The sequence below is a fragment of the Sus scrofa genome, chromosome 6 (genome assembly GCF_054392235.1).
Source record: "Sus scrofa isolate SSC_HxYL_T2T_F1_AM1 chromosome 6, Sscrofa_HxYL_maternal_Yorkshire_Landrace_v2.0, whole genome shotgun sequence".
Lineage (NCBI taxonomy): Eukaryota > Metazoa > Chordata > Mammalia > Artiodactyla > Suidae > Sus > Sus scrofa.
Window position 1 is genome coordinate 131,384,043 of NC_139388.1, and position 8,092 is coordinate 131,392,134.

Here is an 8,092-nt window from a genome sequence, read left to right on the forward strand (position 1 = left end):
TCAGAATGTAAATTGGCAAAACCACCATGGAGAACAGTATGGATGTACATCAGAAAGCTAAATATAGGACCATCATATAACCAAGCAATCTCATTCTTGGGCATATATATGGAGAAAACTTTCTTTGAAAAAGATACATGCACTCATATGGTCAATGCAGCACTATACATAGTAACCAAAATATGGAAACAACCTAAATGTCCATCAAAAGATGAATGGATTAAGACTATTTGGTGTATATATACATAATGGAATACTACTTAGCCATAAAAAGAATAAAATAATTCTATTTGCAGCAACATAGATGGAGCTGGAGACTCTCATACTAAGTGAAATAAGTCAGAAAGAGAATAGAAAATAACTTATGATATCACTTATATCTGGAATCTTATATATGGGACAAATAAAACTTTCCACAGAAAAGAAACTCATGGACTTGGAGAACAGACTTGTGGTAGTCAAAGGGGAGGGGGAGAGAGTGGGGTGTATTGGGTGTTTGAGGTTAATAGATGCAAACTATTGAATTTGGAGTCAATAAGCAATGAGTTCTTGCTGCATAGCACAGGGAAATTTATCTAGTCACTTGTAACATGATGAGAATAATGTGAGATAAAAATGTATATATGACTGGGTCACTTTGCTATACTGTAAAAATTGACAGAACACTGTAAATCAAATATAATGGAAAAATTTGTAATAATAAAAAACTTCCCAACAAATAGAAGTTCAGGAACAGATGGTTTTATTAGTGAATTCCATCAAATATTTAAAGAAAAATTAAAACTAATCTCAAACTCTTCCCAAAATTTGAGAAGGAGGGAACACTCCAAAGCTTGTTTTATAAGGCCAGCAGTAACCAAAGTTAGCATTATCCTCTATTTATACCAATATAAGGACACTCTAAGAAAAGAAAATTTCAGGTCAATATCCATGATGAATATTGATGCAAAAATTATCAATACATTAACAAAGTTTTCAACAGCATATTAAAAAGATTACATACCATGGTCAAGAGGGATTTATTCCTACAATGCAAAAATTTGGTTTGATATATGCAAGTCAATAAATATGGTACCCCTTATTAATAAAATAAAATATAAAAATTATAATATCTCATAATTGCAGAAAATGCCTTTGACCAAAAACAATATCCATTCATGATAAAAATTCTCAAAAAACTGGGTATATGTGGAATGTACTGAAACTTAATGAAAGCCACATACGTCACACTCAGCAGTGAAAGATTGAAAGCTTTGTCTCTAAGATCACAAGTGTATCTGTTCTCACCACTTTCACTTAACATACAACTGGAAGTAATCACCAAAGCAATTAGAGAAGAAAATAAAATATAATGTATACAACACAGATGTGAAAAAGTAAAATTTTCTCTGTTTAGAGATGACATGATCATACATATAGAAAATCCTAAAGACTGTATCAAAAAACTGTTGTTAAGTAATAAACAATTCAGTAAGTGTAAGGAAACAAAATTAATGTGCAGAAATTGATTGCATTTCCATATACAAAGAGAAAATTATCTAAGAAAGAAATAAGGAAAGCAATCCCATTTACAATATCACAAATAAAGTACTTAATATTAAATTGAACTAGGGACATAATTTTTTTCACTGAAAACTATAAGATTTTGATGGAAGAAATTGAAGAAGACACAAATAAAGATAAAATACTGCATGTTCATGAGTTAGAAGAATTAATATTATTAAAATATTGATATTATTCAAAGCCACATATAGATTTTTGGTAATTCCTATAAAAATTCCAATAGCATTTTTTTACAATTAGAAAAAAATCCTAAGATTTGTATTAACCGCAAAATATACCAAATAACCAAAGAAATCTTGAAAAAGAAGAACATAGCTGGAAGGATCACACTTCTTGATTTCAAACTATATCATGAAGTATGGCAATTGAAAGAGTATGGAACAGAAATAAGAGTCTAGAAATAAATCCTCATATTACAGTTGACTATTACTTGACTAGGTAGCCAATATACTCTATGGGGACAGAATAGTCTTTTTATGAAAAAGTGTTGGGAAAATGGATAATCATACCCAGAATTATGAACTTGAACCTCTATTTTAGACCATATACAAAAATAAGCTTCACAAGAATAAAGACTTAAATATAGATCAGAAGTCATGAAACTTATTTGAGAAAACAATGGAGAAAATCTTGACATTGTTCTTAACAAATATTTTCTGGATATGACACAAAAATCACATGCAACAGAAGCAAACAAAAATAATTAGGACTATGTTAAACTAAAAAACTTCTGCACAGCAAAAAGAAAAATCAAAACAAAAATACAACTTATAGAATGGAAGAAAATATTTGCAATCCATATATATGATAAGAAGCTAATGTCCAAAATATATAGAGAACATATACAACTTGATATGAAAACAAACAATCCAATTATGAAATGATGGAATACTACTCAGCCATATAAAGAATAAAATAATACCATTTGCCCCAACATGGATTCAACTGGTTTCTCATACTAAGTGAAGTAAGAAAAACTAAGACAAGTACCATATATCACTTATATTGTAATCTAAAATATGGCACAAATGAACTTATTTACAAAACAGAAACAGACTCATGGACATAAAGAACAGTTTTGTGATTGCAAAGGTCTCGGAGGGGTATGGTAGTGGAATGGACTGGGAGGTGGGGTTAGTAGATGCAAACTATTACATTTATTTTTTTTATTTTATTTTTTATTTTCCCACTGTACAGCAAGGGCATCAAGTTATCCTTACATGTATACATTACAATTAAATTTTTCCCCACCCTTTGTTCTGTTGCAACATGAGTATCTAGACACAGTTCTCAATGCTATTCAGCAGGATCTCCTTGTAAATCTATTCTAAGTTGTGTCTGATAAGCCCAAGCTCCTGATCCCTCCCACTCCCTCCCCCTCACATCAGGCAGCCACAAGTCTTTTCTCCAAGTCCATGATTTTCTTTTCTGAGGAGATGTTCATTTGTGCTGGATATTAGATCCAGTTATAAGTGATATCATATGGTATTTGTCTTTGTCTGTCTGGCTCATTTCACTCAGTATGAGAGTCTCTAGTTCCATCCATGTTGCTGCAAATGGCATTGTCATTCTTTTTTATGGCTGAGTAGTATTCCATTGTGTATATACACCACATCTTCAGAATCCAATCATCTGTTGATAGACATTTGGGTTGTTTCCATGTCCTGGCTATTGTGAATAGTGCTGCAATGAACATGCGGGTGCATGTGTCTCTTTTAAGGAGAGTTTTGTCCGGATAGATGCCCAAGAGTGGGATTGTGGTATCATATGGAAGTTCTATTTATAGATTTCTAAGGTATCTCCAAACTGTCCTCCATAGTGGCGGTACCAGTTTACATTCCCACCAACAGTGCAGGAGGGGTCCCTTTTCTCCACAGCCCCTCCAGCACTTGTTATTTGTGGATTTATTAATGATGGCCATTCTGATTGGTGTGAGGTGGTATCTCATGGTAGTTTTGATTTGCATTTCTCTTATAATCAACGATGTTAGGCATTTTTTCATGTGTTTGCTGGCCATCTGTACCTCTTCCTGGGAGAATAGTCTCTTCAGGTCTTTTGCCCATTTTTCCATTGATTGATTGGCTTTTCTGATGTTGGGTTGTATAAGATGTTTATATATTCTAGAGATTAAGCCCTTGTCTGTTGCATCATTTGAAACTATTTTCTCCCATTCTGTAAGTTGTCTTTTTGGTTTCTTTTGGGTTTCCTTTGCTGTGCAAAAGCTTTTCAGTTTGATTAGGTCCCATGGGTTTATTTTTGCTCTTATTTCTATTGCTTTGGGAGACTGACCTGAGACAATATTCATGAGGTTGATGTCAGAGAGTGTTTTGCCTATGTTTTCTTCTAGGAGTTTGATGGGGTCATGTCGAATATTTAAGTCTTTCAGCCATTTTGACTTTATTTTTGTGCATGGTGTGAGGGTGTGTTCTAGTTTCATTGCCTTGCATGCAGCTGTCCAGGTTTCCCAGCAGTGCTTGCTGAATAGACTTTCTTTTTCCCATTTTATGTTCTTGCCTCCCTTGTCAAAGATTAACTGACCATAGGTGTCAGGGTTCATTTCGGGGTCCTCTATTCTTTTCCATTGGTCTGTCTGTCTGTTTTGGTACCAGTACCACACTGCTTTGATGACCGTGGCTTTGTAGTATCTCTTGAAGTCTGGGAGAGTTATGCCTCCTGCTTGGTTTTTGTTTATCAGGATTGCTTTGGCGATTCTGGGTCTTTTGTGGTTCCATATAATCTTTTGGATTGTTTGTTGTAGTTCTGTGAAAAATGTCATGGGTAATGTGATAGGGATTGCATTGAATCTATAGATTGCTTTGGGTAGTATGGCCATTTTTACAATATTGATTTTTCCAACCCATAAGCATGGAATATCTTTCCATTTCTTTACATCTTCTTTGATTTCTTTGATTAAAGTTTTATAGTTCTCGGCATATAGGTCCTTTACCTCTTTGGTCAGGTGTATTCCGATGTATTTGATTTTGTGAGGTGCAATTTTAAAAGGTATCGTATTTTTGTATTCCTTTTCTAATATTTCATTGCTGGTATACAGAAATGCAACTGACTTCTGAATGTTATTCTTATATCCTGCTACTTTGCTGAATTCATTAATCCGTTCAAGGAGTTTTGGGGTTGAGTCCTTAGGGTTTTCTAGGTATAGTATCATGTCATCTGCATACAGTGACAGTTTGATCTCTTCTCTTCCTATATGGATGCCTTTTATTTCTTTTGTTTGCCTAATTGCTGTGGCTAGGACTTCCAAAACTATGTTGAAGAGCAGTGGTGAGAGTGGGCATCCCTGTCTTGTTCCAGATTGGAGTGAGAAGGCTTTCAGTTTTTCCCAATTGAGGATTATATTTGCTGTGGGTTTATCATAAATGGCTTTGATTATATTCAGGAAGGTTCCCTCTATACCCACTTTGGCGAGGGTCTTGATCATGAATGGATGTTGGACTTTGTAAAATGCTTTTTCTGCGTCTATTGAGATGATCATATGATTTTTGACTTTTCTTTTGTTAATGTGGTGTATGATGTTGATTGATTTGTGTATGTTGAACCATCCTTGTGAACCTGGGATGAACCCTACCTGGTCATGGTGTATGATTTTTTTGATATGTTGTTGGATTCAGTTGGCTAAGATTTTTTTTAGAATTTTTGCATCTATATTCATCAATGATATTGGGCGATAGTTTTCTTTTTTGGTGGTATCTCTGTCTGGTTTTGGAATGAGGGTGATGGTGGCATCATAGAATGTTTTTGGGAGTACTCCTTCTTCTTCAACCTTTTGAAGGAGTTTAAGGAGGATGGGCACCAATTCCTCTTTATATGTTTGATAGAATTCGCCTTTGAAGCCATCTGGTCCTGGACTTTTATTTCTAGGGAGTGTTTTTATGACCTCTTCAATTTCATTTCTAGTGATCCGTCTGTTCAGTTGGTCTGCTTCTTTTTGATTCAGTTTTGGCAGGCTGTAAGATTCTAGAAAACTGTCCATTTCTTCCAGATTGTCAAACTTGTTTCCATACAGTTGTTCATAGTATTCTCTTATGGTTTTTTGTATTTCTGCTGAATCCGTTGTGATTTCTCCTTTTTTATTCCTAATTTTGGTTATTTGGGTTCTTTGTCTCCTCTTTTTAGAGAGTCTGGCCAGGGGTTTGTCAATTTTGTTGACCTTTTCAAAGAACCAGCTCTTGGTTTTTTTAATTTTCTCTATTGTTTTTTGAATCTCTGTTTTATTGATTTCTTCTTTGATCTTTATAATTTCCTTCCTTCTGCTGATTTTAGGTCTTTTTTGTTCTTCTTTTTCTAGTTTGTTTAGGTGGAGGGTTAAGTTGTCAATTTGGGATCTTTCTTCTTTTTTGAGAAAGGCCTGTATTGCTATAAATTTCCCTCTGAGCACTGCTTTCGCAGCATCCCATAGATTTTGAGAGGTTGTGTCTTCATTATCATTTGTTTCAAGGTAGTTTTTAATTTCCTTCTTGATTTCCTCATTGACCCATTGGTTTTTTAGTAGCATGTTGTTTAGTCTCCAGGTAGTAGGTTTTTTCTCTTTCCTTTTCCCATGGTTGATTTCTAATTTCATGGCGTTGTGGTCAGAGAAGATACTTGAGATAATTTCTATGCTCCTCAATTTTTTGAGGTTAGCTTTGTGTCCCAATATGTGGTCGATTCTTGAGAATGTTCGATGTGCATTTGAGAAGAATGTGTATTCTGATTTTTTTGGATGTAGTGTCCTGAAGTTATCAATGAAGTCTAACTTTATTGTTTCCTTTAGGATCTCTGTTGCTTTATTGGTTTTCTGTCTAGAGGACCTGTCCATTGAAGTGAGGGGGGTATTAAAGTCTCCTACTATGATTGTATTCTCAAACATATCTCCCTTTCTGTCTGTTAATATTTGTTGTATGTATCTGGGTGCTCCTATATTTAGGGCATATATGTTGACGATAGTAACTTCCTCTCCTTGGATGGATCCCTTAATCATTAAATAGTGTCCTTCTTTGTCTTTCTTTATGTCTTTTGTTTTAAAGTCTATTTTGTCGGATATGAGTGTTGCGACTCCTGCTTTTCTGTCATGTTTATTGGCATTAAATATTTGTTCCCACCCCTTCATTTTCAATCTATATGTTTCCTTTATTCTAAGGTGAGTTTCTTGTAGGCAGCATATTGAAGGTTTTTGCCTTTTCATCCACTCAGCCACTCTGTGTCTTTTGATTGGGGCATTCAGTCCATTGACATTTAAGGTGATAATTGATAGATGATTCTTTATTGCCATTTTGAACCTCGTGTTCCAGTTGATTCTATGGTTCTCCATTCTTCCTTTCTTTTCTTTTTTTTTTTTTTTTTTGATGTTCTCCTTTTATTATCTGCTTGAGTTTTTTTTTTTTTTTTTTCATTTTTTGCGAATGCAATATTTGGTTTTGGCTTGTGGTTGCCCTGTTTTTTAAGTATGTTAACCCCTTCTTATAATTGTGTGTTTTAGCCTGATGGTCCTGTAGGTTCAAACACTTCATTACTCTACTAAAATTAAGAAGAGAAACAAACAAACAAACAAACAAAAAAAGGGTCTATTTATTTCTTAACATGGCTTGCCCATATTTTATGATTATGATGACTCTTTTTTCTTTTTTTCTTTTTAATTTTATTTTGTTTGAAACATGTTCATGATCAAATCTCTTTGCTGGCTTATTTGAGTGACTGCTCTTTGATTCTGGTTTCCTCAGTCCTAGTTCTTCCTCTTCTTCTTTTTTTTTTTTTTTCTTTTCTTTTTTCTTCCCTTTCCTTCCTTTCTTTTTCGTTTAGATTAGCACTTTCAGTATTTCTTTTAGCCTGAGTTTTGTGTTGCTGTATTCTTTTAGTTTTTGTTTGTCGGAAAAAAATTTTTATTTCCCCTTCTATTTTAAATGATATTCTTGCTGGATAGAGTATTCTAGGTTGCATATTTTTTCATTTTAGCACTTTAAATATTTCTTGTCATTCCCTCCTGGGGTATAGTGTTTCAGTAGAGAAATCAGGTGATAATCTTATGGGGGTTCCCTTGTAGGTACCATTTGGCTTTTCTCTTGCTGTCTGTAGGATCCTCTCTTTATCACTAACTTTTGCCATTTTTATTATGATGTGTCTTGGTGTGGGTCTATTTGGGTTCAACTTGTTTGGGGCCCTCTCTGCTTCCTGTATCTTGAACCCAGTATCCTTTAGATTTGGGAAGTTTCCAGCAATAATTTCTTCAAATATATTTTCCATTCCCTTATCTTTTTCTACTCCTTTTGGAATTCCTATTATGCATAGTTTGGCCTACCTTATATTATCCCATAGGGCTCTTATATTGCTTTTTTGTTTCTTGATTTGGTTTTCTGTCTGCTGACCTGATTGGGTGATTTCCATTATACTATCTTCTATACTACTGATTCATTCTTCTGCATCATTCATTCTGGTTTTTACTGCCCTTAGTTCAGTTTGTATCTCTGCAAATGAATGTTCTAGTTTTTCTTGGCTCCTCCTTATATTTTCTAGTTACTTTCTGAGGGTATCTACA